Below are 11,910 nucleotides of genomic sequence, written 5' to 3' on the forward strand. Positions count from 1 at the left end.
AAGCTACTGTCCCCGCCATTACTGAAATAACCCGGCAGCCCTGCATCCGTAGATATGGAAATATCTTTCCACCTGTAACTTATTGCTTCTATCAAGAGGCGAGTGTCCTGGCACTGGATGGCAAGGGACAGCTTTTGTACAGCTCCCTTACTCCCAAACCCGTAAGCCCCTGACAAACCTGCACTGAGCCTCATGTCGTGCTGAGCAAGGGGGCGCCGGGCTGGCTGTCGCGAGAGCCTACAACTCGATCTGAGGCTCGTGTGTCCAAGGCCCACATCGGGCCTGGAGCTTACTGAAGACCAAGCATTGCCACGGAAGATGCTAAGCAAGGCGCAATGTATACACGTATTCTGACATGATCCACGTTCTGGAAACACTCACGCTTAGTAGCTAAGAGCCTCACAACCTGCAGCTAGAGCCTCAGTTTATTCAAAGTGGAAAAGGCCTCAGACCACATCCTACTCACGTAAACCATCCGGGTACTTCTGGGCCTCAACCTGACCGCTTGCAAATCGCCACAATCCAACAACACAGCACCTGCTGTATCAAATCTGGGGGTGGGGGGCAATGACCACGGGTCTGTGGCTAAGGGATTAAACGGGTTAACGGGTAAGAGGTACAGGAGACTCTCCCGCGCTGCAGCTTTCATCCACAGGTCTCCACAGGGCTCTCCCCCTGCTTCCTTCAGGATTTCCGCCGCCTTCTCGGCAATGCCTTCACTGTACAACCTACCTGAAGGTGCACGTCCCCAGCCTCCCCACGTCCTGCAGTAAAAACTACCTTGGGCCAAAAGGTGAGGGGCTCGCAAATGAGGAAATAACCAACCATTGTTGATCTCAAACTCTATTCAGGTCAAAGGTCAGGGGTTGAGCAACCCAGCTCCTCCTGGCTGCAGCAGGCCCCTGAGATGTAAATCTTCAGTGAACACTGTGATTAGAACGGCCAAACATGTTCTTCAAGCGACTGTTAAGCAACCCCCCACCTCTAACCGCAAAATTCTCACTTCTGTACACTGGCTTCGCCCCTCTCCCCGTATAAACCCTGAGCTATGGCTCGGAGGGGCGCTCTTCCGAGGACTTTTCGGGTGCTCGGGAGGGGCCATCTGGCCGGACTAAAATAAACCTGAATAACCAACTCCTTTTGTGTTTGCAGGCTTTGTCCTCAGTGATTCTCCTTCGGAAAAGGTGGTCTAACATTTTGGAGGCCCCAGCGAGATCCCAAGGTTAGGAAAGCCTTTCAGTCGGGCCGTGGTGCCAGGCTGCGGCCTTGGAGATTGGTCCAGGTTTATTTTTTCCCATCACCTCAGGAGGTAAGTTTTTTCCGGTTGCAACCAATTTTGGAAGGGTTGGATTAGAGAAGGCTGAGGAGCCTGGAACCTCACCAACTGTCCTGGCTAAGACGTTGGTCCGGGACTTTGGTCTAAATTTGTGCCCGGGACTTTGGTATAGCTTGGTAAAAGCTTGGAGAAACTTGTGCCCGGGAGTTTGGTCTATGTTGATGTAACTTGTGTCTGTCAGTCACGTCACGTCTTTGTCTCAACGTTTCGTTTTCGTCTGCTTTCTCGTGCTGTGTTCGACCTTGTTCCTTCGATCAAAATGGGCGGTTCAGAGTGTAAAATCAACACGCCACTAGAATGTTTCTTGGTTAACTTCAAAGCCATATATACGCCTGAAAGGACAGACGAATATGGCGTTAAATTCTCAAAGGGTAAACTGCTAACCCTCTGTGAACTGGAATGGCTGGTTTTTGGAATTGGATGGCCTCCAGAGGGTTCCCTTGATCCCTCCTTGTGTCGAGCTGTTTATTTGACGAGTAGCTACAGGTAACCCAGGACATCCGGACCAGTTTCCGTACATCGATATCTGAGCACAAGCACGTGAACAGCCACCCGCTTGGCTGTGATATTGTTATCTTAAAACTGGTTGCAGGGTTTTAATAACAGTGAAGAAACCCACGGCTCCTAAAAACCTGAGGTAAAACCTATCTTTTCCCTCCTCCTGCGGAAGATCTACTTGATCTCTCCAACCAGCCCCCTCCTTATCCTCTATCCCCCACCTCCTTGGCTCCCTAGTCTCCCCCAAAAGACTTCATCTTCCCCTTCACCCATGGTTTCTCCACCTCCCCGCCCAGCTTCGATGCAACTGGAAGCATCAAAACCCTCCCTTCTCTGAGAAACTGCAAGCCCTCATTTATCTGCTAGAATCTGTTTTTCACACTCATTTACCTACCCGGGACCATTGTCAACAACTCTTACGGGTCCTTTTTACTTCTGAAGAGCGCGAGGGCATCTTCAACCATATCCCCCGTGCTGTCTTAGGCACAGATGGGACGGCCCGCCAAGATGCTCAATGTGCCCGCCTAGAAGAGGAAGTGCTCTCGGTGCGCCCAAATTGGAACTACAACTCATCAGCGGGTAGATCAGTCACAAATTACTACCAGTATCTCCTGGCCGGCCTCAGGGGAGCCACTCGTAAGCCTACCAATCTGTTGAAGGTAAGCGAGGTCCTAAAGGGACCTGAGGGATCCCCTGCCACGTTTTTGGAGTGACTTTTAGAGGTATACCGGACCTATACTCCCATGGACCTGGATGCCCCTGAAAATCGAAAGGCAATTAACTTAGCTTTTGTTGCCCAGTTGGCCCCAGATATTCGTAAGAAGTTACAAAGGTTAGAAGGATTTGATGGAGAGAACAGTGACAAGCTTATGAGTGTAGCCATGAGAGTCTTCCATAATGGAGACCGCCCCCCCAGAGGAGAAATTAGCCAAAAGGGTAGGGAAAGCGACTATTGCAGCCCTATTGGACCAAGGAATCATAACATCCTCACAGGGAAAAGGAAGAGGGCCTTTTAGAAGGCCCACTCTCAGAAAAGATCAGTGCGCTTACTGCAGAGAGAAGGGACATTACAAGCGGGAGTGCCCTGTGCTCCAAAGAAAAAAGGAGGCCCAAATTCTCCCCTTAGCAGGAGAAGAGGACTGACAGGGCCTGGACTCACAGCCGCTAAATCCCCAAGAGCCTATGGTCACTTTAACAGTGGGGGAAACCGATGTTAATTTCTTGGTTGACAAGGGAGCAGCACACTCAGTCCTCAAAAGGCCCTTAGGACCAATGACAGAAATGAAAACCCTTACACGCTCTTGAGTCTCATTTCCCCAGATCATGTTGTCTGCTCTGTGCTAGACCTCAAGGACGCCTTCTTCAGTATTCCTCTGGCTCCTATCAGTCAGCCGATATTTGCTTTCGAATGGACAGATCCAGATACCGGGACCACCAGACAGCTGACGTGGACTCAACTGCCTCAAGGATTTAAAATTCCCCTACCCTGTTCGGGGGAAGCCCTGAGTAAGGACCTGCTGCCAGTAAGAGGCCACTTTCCAAAGGCCACTATTTTACAGTGTGTTGATGATTTACTTATTGCCGGACCAGACCAGGTTACATGCCAGAAGGCAACTGAGGGAGATCTACAGACGTTACAGGATTTGGGCTACCGAGTCTCATGGAAGAAGGCCCAAATTTGCCAGGATCGTGTCACCTATCTGGGGTACACTCTACCAGAAGGTAAGAGGCCTCTTTCTGCCTCCTGGGTTCAAGCGATTCTCTAGATACCTCCACCCACCACTAAAAAGCAAGTCAGAGAGTTCCTTGGAACTGTGGGTTATTGTCATATCTGGATTCTCGGGCTTGCTGAAATGGCAAAACCATTGCACGAGGCCACTGCAGGGGGATCCACCCCCTTGATTGGGACTGAGGCCCAACAGGGAACATTCGATAAGCTAAAGCAAGCATTAATTTCGACCCCAGCTCTGGCTTTGCTGGGTATCTCAAAACCCTTCTTCTTATATGTGGTGGGGTGGCCAAGGGAGTCATCACCCAAATCCTTGGGCCATGGAAGAGATCCATTGCCTATTTTTCCAAACGCTTGGACCTGTGGCACAAGGGTGGCCCGTCTGCCTGCGAACTGCTGCTGCAACGGCCACCCTTGTGAAAGAGGCCCGATAAACTGACCTATGGCCAAACTTTAATGGTTATCATGCCTCATGCGATAGAACCCCTGCTCCACAGCTCCCCCCACAGATGGCTCTCGAATGCCAGACTTCTTCAATACCAGGGCCAATTGTTGAACCAACCGAGGCTCAAGTTCCAACGGGCATCAGGACTCAATCCTGTTACTCTTCTGCCACAATCTAATGAGGGCCCACCAATTCATGACTGTCTTGAGATCCTAGAGACTTATAAGAATGGACGGCCTGAGTGGACTGATCAGGCACCCCTGGATGCAACTGAAACTTTCTTCACCAACGGAAGCAGTTTCATTCCTCAAGGGCGATGATATGTCTATATGTCGGAGCTGCCATGGTAAATTACCAGTTGCAGGTAATATGGGCCCAACCCTTACGCCAGGGGACCTCCGCCCAAAAGGCAGGGGCATCAAAGAGGTAATTCCCCCGAGGTCATAGGAAACCAAGCCGCAGACAGAGAAGCAAAGGCAATTGCCCAAAAATCAGTGGGGAACATTGGACAGCTAGTCCTCCATCCTCAACCTATACTACCAGATAAGTTGTCCTATTCCCCCGAGGAAGAAGCCAAATACTCCCATAAAGGTTGGGAAAGGCACCCGATGGTTGGTGGCAACACCCAGATGGGTGCCTAATCATTCCAAGGACTCTAGGGCGGATCCTATTAACTCAACTTCATGAGGCTACCCACCCGGGTGAAAAGAAGATATCTCAAATGGTGTCCCCCCATTTATATATTCCTGGGATAACTCCCAATCTTTCGGACTTGGTGGAACGGTGCCCGATTTGTGCTAAAACAAATGCCACAAAAAAATTACTGGACCACCTGGAGTTTGCTACCGAGGGACAAATCCCGGAGAACACTGGGAACTAGACTTCACAGAAATAAAAAAGGGAAGTTATGGATACAAGTACTTGTTAGTACTTATACTTTTTCTAGTTGGGTTAAGGTATTCCCCATGAAAGGGGAAGCAGCAGAAGTAACTGTAAAGAAGCTTTTACAAGAAAGAATTCCCCGATTTGACTTGTCCTTATTTCTGGGGTCTGACAATGGCCCAGCCTTTATGGCTAAGATATCTAAATTGATTAGTAAAACCTTAGGAATAGAATGGAAATTACACTGTGCCTACCGTCCCCAAAGTTCAGGGCAAATAGAAAGGACAGATAGAACTTTCACGGAGACTTTAACAAAATTATGCCTGGAGACTGGAATGAATTGGATTGATCTCCTGCCTTTTGCCTCCTCGGAACTAGATGTGCTCCTACACAACTTGGGCCCACCCCATATGAGATAATATTCGGGCGGGGGCCCCACTGCTCCCCAGGCTCTCTGTAGAGCTTCAGGAGGAATGGACAAATCAAAAACTTTTCCCTTCCTTACAGGCCCTACAGCTGATCCAGGCTCAGCATCATGAGGAGATCCGTAAGCAAGGAGAGGGAACTGTTAACCCCCTAACTCATACTGATAAAGTTGGGGATCTGGTCTTTATTTGTAGATTCAACTCAGATTCATTAGAACCCCGAAACACAGGTTTGAGTTTTCAGCTTCCTATTGCAGAAAAAGTAAGACTATTTGGACCCTTTGAAAAAGATGGTCTGTGCTTAATTGGTTCCTGAATTTACCATTTAAAAAAATTCTAGTGTAAACACCTCTCAATTGGTTACTAAGTCCTCAATTGGAGACTAAGGTTTCCTAAGTTAAAATTCTGCTAAGTGTACTTAAGACTGATGGAAAGCAACCCTGTATATAGGAAACTGAGAGATCCATAAAAAAGATGTAAGAAATGGAAATACATTTTTGTTGAGGGTAAAAGAAAGTAATTTTGTCCTAAATAAGACTGGTTGTTTAGAGAGAAATGGCTTTGGGACAAAGTTTAAAGGCAAAGGAAAGGTGTAGAAGGTCTGTGAAGGGAAATCTTTGAAAAGGAATTTTATGTGTGCTCAGGATAGACTGGTTGAGATGAATGGAATTTGAAAAGTACACTGGTATAAGGTTAAAACTCTGCTTTTCTCTCTGGTCAAAAGAAAGTTTTCTTGGATTGTAAATCTGCTCTTGATAAGACAATGTAAACAAAAGTTTTCTCCTTTTTCTGCCAAGAAAACCGAAGCTTTAGGTTTCATCTTTATCAGGTCTTTGATTGCATAGTTAAAACTTCTCAATGTTGAAGGAGCTAGGTTTTTCAAACTACTATATTATGTTATACATTCGCCTTTAGGATCTTTTATTGCCACTTTGGTTGAATAGAAAAAGTTTTAAGATTTGTAATGATCTGTAATCCTATTTAGGATGCGCTTTATAACTTCCTAAGGTTTTAACAAACTTTCCAGGATTTGAATAGTAAAAAAGGTCTTTTGACCAATTAGGCCCTTTTATTTGAGATGCTAAGTTACTTGGAATAGCACTGTATACAACGGTAAACCTTAGGTTGTATTGCACGGGTAAATGCTATAACTGCCCAAAGATATATGCAAATCCTAAAGTTTTAATGTCTTTTTTGGTATAGGGTGATCACATAATATTCTGATTACTTAAAATATTACATGTCACAAAAATAACTGAATTTGTCAGTTGCGTCATACTGAACTCTCATCAAATCTTTAACAATGTCCATCTGAAATTCTGTCATTTATAATTGTTCTTATTCTCTCACAAAACGTGTTCCTTCTCCAAAGAGAACACCTCTCCTAGTCCCTGTCTTAACTGCGGTAGGAATTGCTGATCAGCCGCCTTGGGCGCCTCAGCCTTAGGAATACAAGATGTCAGTTTCAAATCTTTAAGCCAACAGGTGGCCCACGACCTGGGACTTCTGACCCAATTTGTTGTCCATCTAGAAGGCCAAGTGGACTCCCTGGCTGAGATGGTGCTCCAAACCCGGCGGGGTCTAGACTTACTCTTCATGAGAGAGGGAGGATTCTGCGTGGCACCGGGAGAACAATGCTGTTATTATGCCAGTAAATCAGGAACAATACGGGATACTCTGGCTACAGTAAACCAACATCTGTTAACTAAATATGACCAAAGAGAAGCAAACTGTGGTTGGTTTCAATCCTTATTCAGTTGGTCCCCCTGGTTAACGACTCTAACATCTGCTCTAATCGGGCCTTTAATCATCATTTTAGTTGCCCTGGCTATAGGACCTTATGTCATTAATAGACTCATGGCTTACACTAGATCCAGAATAGGGTCCCTAAAACTCTTAATGCTGAGCCAAGGGACCTACCAGCCCATAGACATTGAAGCTCCAGTTTAAGAGGTTTAAGATTAACCTGAGATAACTAAAATCAGTGGGGAATGTAAAAACTCCCTTGGGCCAAAAGGTGAGGGGCTTGCAAACGAGGAAATACCAACCATTGTTTGATCTCCAACTCTATTCAGGTCAAAGGTCAGGGGTTGAGCAACCCAGCTCCTCCTGGCTGCAGCAGGCCCCTGAGATGTAAATCTTTAACGAACGTTGTGATTAGAACGGTCAAACATGTTCTTAAAGCGACTGTTAAGCAACCCCCACCTCTAACCGCAAAATTCTCGCTTCTGTACACGGCTTCGGCCCTCTCCCCCTTATAAACCCTGAGCTATGGCTCGGCGGGGCGCCCTTCCCAGGACTTTTCAGGTGCTCGGGAGGGGCCATCCAGGGACTAAAATAAACCTGAATAACCAACTCCTTTTATGTTTTGTGGGCTTTGTTCTCGGTGATTCTCCTTCGGAAAGGGAGGTCTAACACTGCTCCCCTGTCTAAGTGTGCTGCATCGGACGGGTCATTGTCCAGCACGATATATGAGTCTCATTTACCTTACGTTTCATTCTCCTCCACTGGAATGTGAGCCCCATGTGAGAAGGGACATTTTTTTGTCTCTTTAATGGCTGTGTTTCCATTGTGAATAGCATCTGGCGCACATTAGGTCAGCAAATAATGAGTTCTCTTTGGACGTCAGCCTTCATGTTCACATCCTTCCCAGGGTTGACACTGTAATTGTATAGTGGGCATCTTTCAGGATATCCTACCATATGTTTACAGTCTCGTACAAAAGCCCATTAAAAATGGATACCCTTCAGTTCATGTAAGCTCTTGAGTATTTCTTCAGGATGTGAAAAATCACTGGTCTCTAGTCCTAAATAAATAAACAAAACTCTCTAAATATAACCATAATCAACTCTTAGTTTTTTATTTTCCCATATTTCTTAGATAAATACTCAAACCTTATCAATTTCCTTATCAATTTTGGTTGGAATCTCGGTTAAGCCGGCAGAGTAGAAGGTCCCTGCATTTCCTCTTCCCATGGACACAGCAAGGCTGCAACTACGTATACGGCAGCTCTCTGAGAAGAACCTGAACACCAGCACAACTATTCACGGCCTAGAGATCTAAAGAAGCCACAGCAAGAAGTTTGTTCAGGACCCACACTGCTAGTATCCCTGAGAGGGCTATCACTGATGCATCTGTCCTCCCTGAGGAGCAAGGGTGTCAAGGTCCACATCAGCCACCCCCCACCCCGCCACGCTACATACTTGCACCAAAACAATGAGCCCCCATCATGTCTGTCTTTGCAATCAGCAGGGCTTCACTCCAGGAGCGGGGCTTCACGCTCGCCCAACACAAGTGGGCACCAGTTCAGCCAGTCTCCATCTACGTGGTTAGAACCAGTCTCCTTGCCCCAAAAGCAGCACCTCGAAAGCAGCTCCTTCCGCGTCACACCCATCGGTAGCCTTGGCTGGGACCAGCAGACCCCCAGTGCGGCTGCCACTCTGACACGTCTGGGGGGCAGCCATGGCTGGGACCCGTGGCTCTCCAAAACCCCTCCCCCCCAGTGTACCCATAACAGTTGTGGCTGGACCTCACAGCCCAGCACCCTGGGGTCTGACCCCACCCACCAGCCCATCCCTGGCAGTCATGGCCCAGCTACAACAAAAGCGTGTGCGTTCTGCCCACATGGTACACCCTGTTCTAGTGTTCAGGTGAGACTGTGCTTCTGGGCCCGTAGGACACTTCCTATGTATAACCACTCGAACACCAGGAGACATAGTCTTCCCAATACATAAAAACCAACAAGAGAGGGGCGCCTAGTTGGCTCAGTCAGTGGAGCATGTGACTGTTGATCTCAAGGTTGTGAGTTCGAGATTACTTTAAAAAAAATAAATATATCAGGAGAGTCAGGCAAATTGACACAGAGGAATATGTTCTAAATGAAAGAATAAGACAACCTCAGCAGGAGAACTGAAAATGGAGATAAGCAATCTACCTGATGAGTTCAAAATAATGCTCATAAAGATGCTTGCTGCAAGTGAGAGAAGAGTGGATGAACTCAGAAACTTCCAACAGAGAGAAACATTACATCACAGAAGAATAGAGGTTATAGAACAGCTCAGGAATCTGGAAGATAGGGTATAGAAATCATCAAAGTTTAACAGCAAAAAAAAAATTTTTTTTAACGTGCATGTTAAAGAAACCTCTGTGACATCAAGCATATTAACATTCACATTGGTAGGGGTCCCAGAAAAAGAGACAAGAACAGAAAATGTATTTTAAGAAATACTACTTAAAACTTCCTCTCCTTGGGAAAGAAGATTCACGAGGCACAGAGAGCCCCAAATGTGATGAACCCAACATGCTCTAAACAAGACATAATCATGAAAACGTCAAAACTTAGAATGTTAAAGGCAGCAAGAGAAAAGTACCTACGTACATACAGAGGAACCTTCTTAAGGTATCGTCTGATGTTTCAGCAGAAACTGCAGACAAGGTAGCAGGATGATGTATCAGTTTGGGTTGGCATAGTTGTTCTTGTAATTGTTTACTCACTAATCTTTGGATATTTTTAAGCATAGCAAATAGAACGTAACAAAAATTCCATTTACCCACTATAAGGGAGTAAAATCTTCCTTCTATCCTTACAGTTTTCTGGAGCTGGGGTAAAAAGTAAATTGGGACATGAATACGAGGTGGCGCCTAGGTGGCTCAGTCGATTAAGCATCAGACTTCTCACTACCTGATCACACGGTTCTTCAGTATGAACCCCACTTAGGGTGAACCTCGCGTAGGTCTCTCCCTCTTTGCCCCTTGCTCATGTGCGCTCGCGCGCTCTCTCTCTCTCTCTCAAAAAAGAAACATTTTAATTACAAACAGAGAAGAATGGAAGTATCACAAATCTCTGGGAGAAGCCTCTTCTTAGTTCAGATACTTTTATTAATGGAAACACAGTTTTATTTTAAAAAAATTTTTTTAGTCCTTATTTTTGAGAGAGAAAGAAAGAGCATGAGCAGGAGAGGAACGGAGAGAGAAGACGATGTTGGGAGCCATTCTGAGTCCACTAGGGGAGAAAAGTCCTAGTGAGGTTAAGGCAAGTTTGCACGGTCTCTTGCCATCAGATGACGACAGATATCCACCCCCCCAATTATTTCTGCTTGAGCACTGACCCCCAAGGTACCTTGTTGATCGGTATCGGGAGTGGCTTGTCCCCTTATTCTGGCCCTGGTATGATGACTGCACCTTGTGAAGGAAATTATTGTGGGAACTTCTTCTTTTGATTATGGGAACAGACATCACGTCTCCAGCAGGTCCTGTTTCCCTCCATACCGTCCCTTGAGTTATGAACAGGCTAGTGACCCTTACTTGTAAAAGACTGACCTTTACATGTACAATCCTGTTCCTACCGTTGCGTTAGTCCAAAAGGTTCATACGACACAACATGTAAATCAACTAACCAAACGTGTCTCTCATGCCCTAGCGATTCAAGAAATCACAAAACTAGACACAAAGGTAAGTGCACTCGAAGAGGCTATTCTGTGTATTGGAAATGAGCTAAACTCTTTAAAGCTACGGCTGGCTCTCTGGTGCCATAGGGAATATAAGTGGAAAATCAAGTCTTGCCCGGAGACAAAGAGCCTAACTTAGAGAGAAGGAACAGATAAGGGCGGAACACAAGTTACCACATAGACCTGTGCTACTGGGGATGTATAGCAGCCCCTTCCCTAAGGCCTACATCCCACAAACACCTTCCCTTCCCCTGGCAGCTGTGATGACGATGGATAAGAGTATCTACAAACCTATGACTTGATCTTAGCCTTATTAAAATGTGAACACCCTGGTATTTTCCTAGTTACTCAACCTCACTATAATACGGGCAGTTCTGCAAGAAGACTTCTGTAAAATCTGTTTCTGTACATTTTCCAAAAACACCTTATCACGGAGAACTATCCATTGTAACAATTCCTTTTTCTGATGCCATGTTAACATTTGACCTATAAATAAAGACACCAAGACCGACAGGACAGAGATGCCTGCCTGGTGACCAGAAAAATTCTCAAGGCTCACTCCCTCCGTCGCCGACACCGTCCATCCTTCAGGGACCCCTGAACCCTGCTGGAGCTGGACTCCGGGCGGCAAGATGACAGAATCTAAAGCAGGATCCAGGCTCTGAACTGTCACCAAGAGCCTGATCTGCGTCTCGAACCACAAATAATGACTTTGTGACCTAAGCTGAGGTCTGAGGTTAATGAACTGAGCCACCCAGATGCCGCTGGAAATTACCTTTTAAAATACACAATTCCGTTGCAAGAGAAACAGAGCTTCCCTTGCCTCTAACTACATCATCCAAACCGCCGAGGATGCGCCAGTTCCCAGGCACACAAAGATCACACGGACACCACCGGGGCTGCCGGCACGGGCTGGAGACAAGGAGATCCAGGAGGCGCACCTGCCCCTAGGGAGTCCCCTTCAAGAAAGAAATGAGCGGGGACACCCTCGTGATACACACATACACACCACGTACACTGCCCCCCACCTCCTTCCCACCAAGGGATTTCTGGAAGCTGACACCTGTGAGGAGAAGGGGCAACAGGCTGCTTTCAGCCCTCGGCGGGGCTAGGGTGTGTGGCTGGGGCCGAGGAGTGGGGGGGGGGGG

At 46.7% G+C, this 11,910-nt stretch overlaps 1 long non-coding RNA gene across 3 annotated transcripts in view; it reads right to left on the reverse strand.

Annotated features, from left to right (window-relative positions):
* The window catches only part of LOC144240772 (uncharacterized), a 35,088-nt gene that overhangs the window by 13,000 nt on the left and 10,178 nt on the right, over positions 1–11,910 (reverse strand). Inside the window, exon 1 of one of the 3 annotated variants that reach the window (XR_013337848.1) lies at positions 733–761. The exons of the other annotated variants lie outside the window; for them this stretch is intronic. This is a non-coding gene — a long non-coding RNA (uncharacterized LOC144240772). Of the gene's footprint in view, positions 1–732; positions 762–11,910 lie in introns of those variants that run through there. 3 annotated transcript variants of the gene reach the window in all.

The sequence above is a fragment of the Crocuta crocuta genome, unplaced genomic scaffold (genome assembly GCF_008692635.1).
Source record: "Crocuta crocuta isolate KB4526 unplaced genomic scaffold, BGI_CrCroc_1.0 scaffold531, whole genome shotgun sequence".
Lineage (NCBI taxonomy): Eukaryota > Metazoa > Chordata > Mammalia > Carnivora > Hyaenidae > Crocuta > Crocuta crocuta.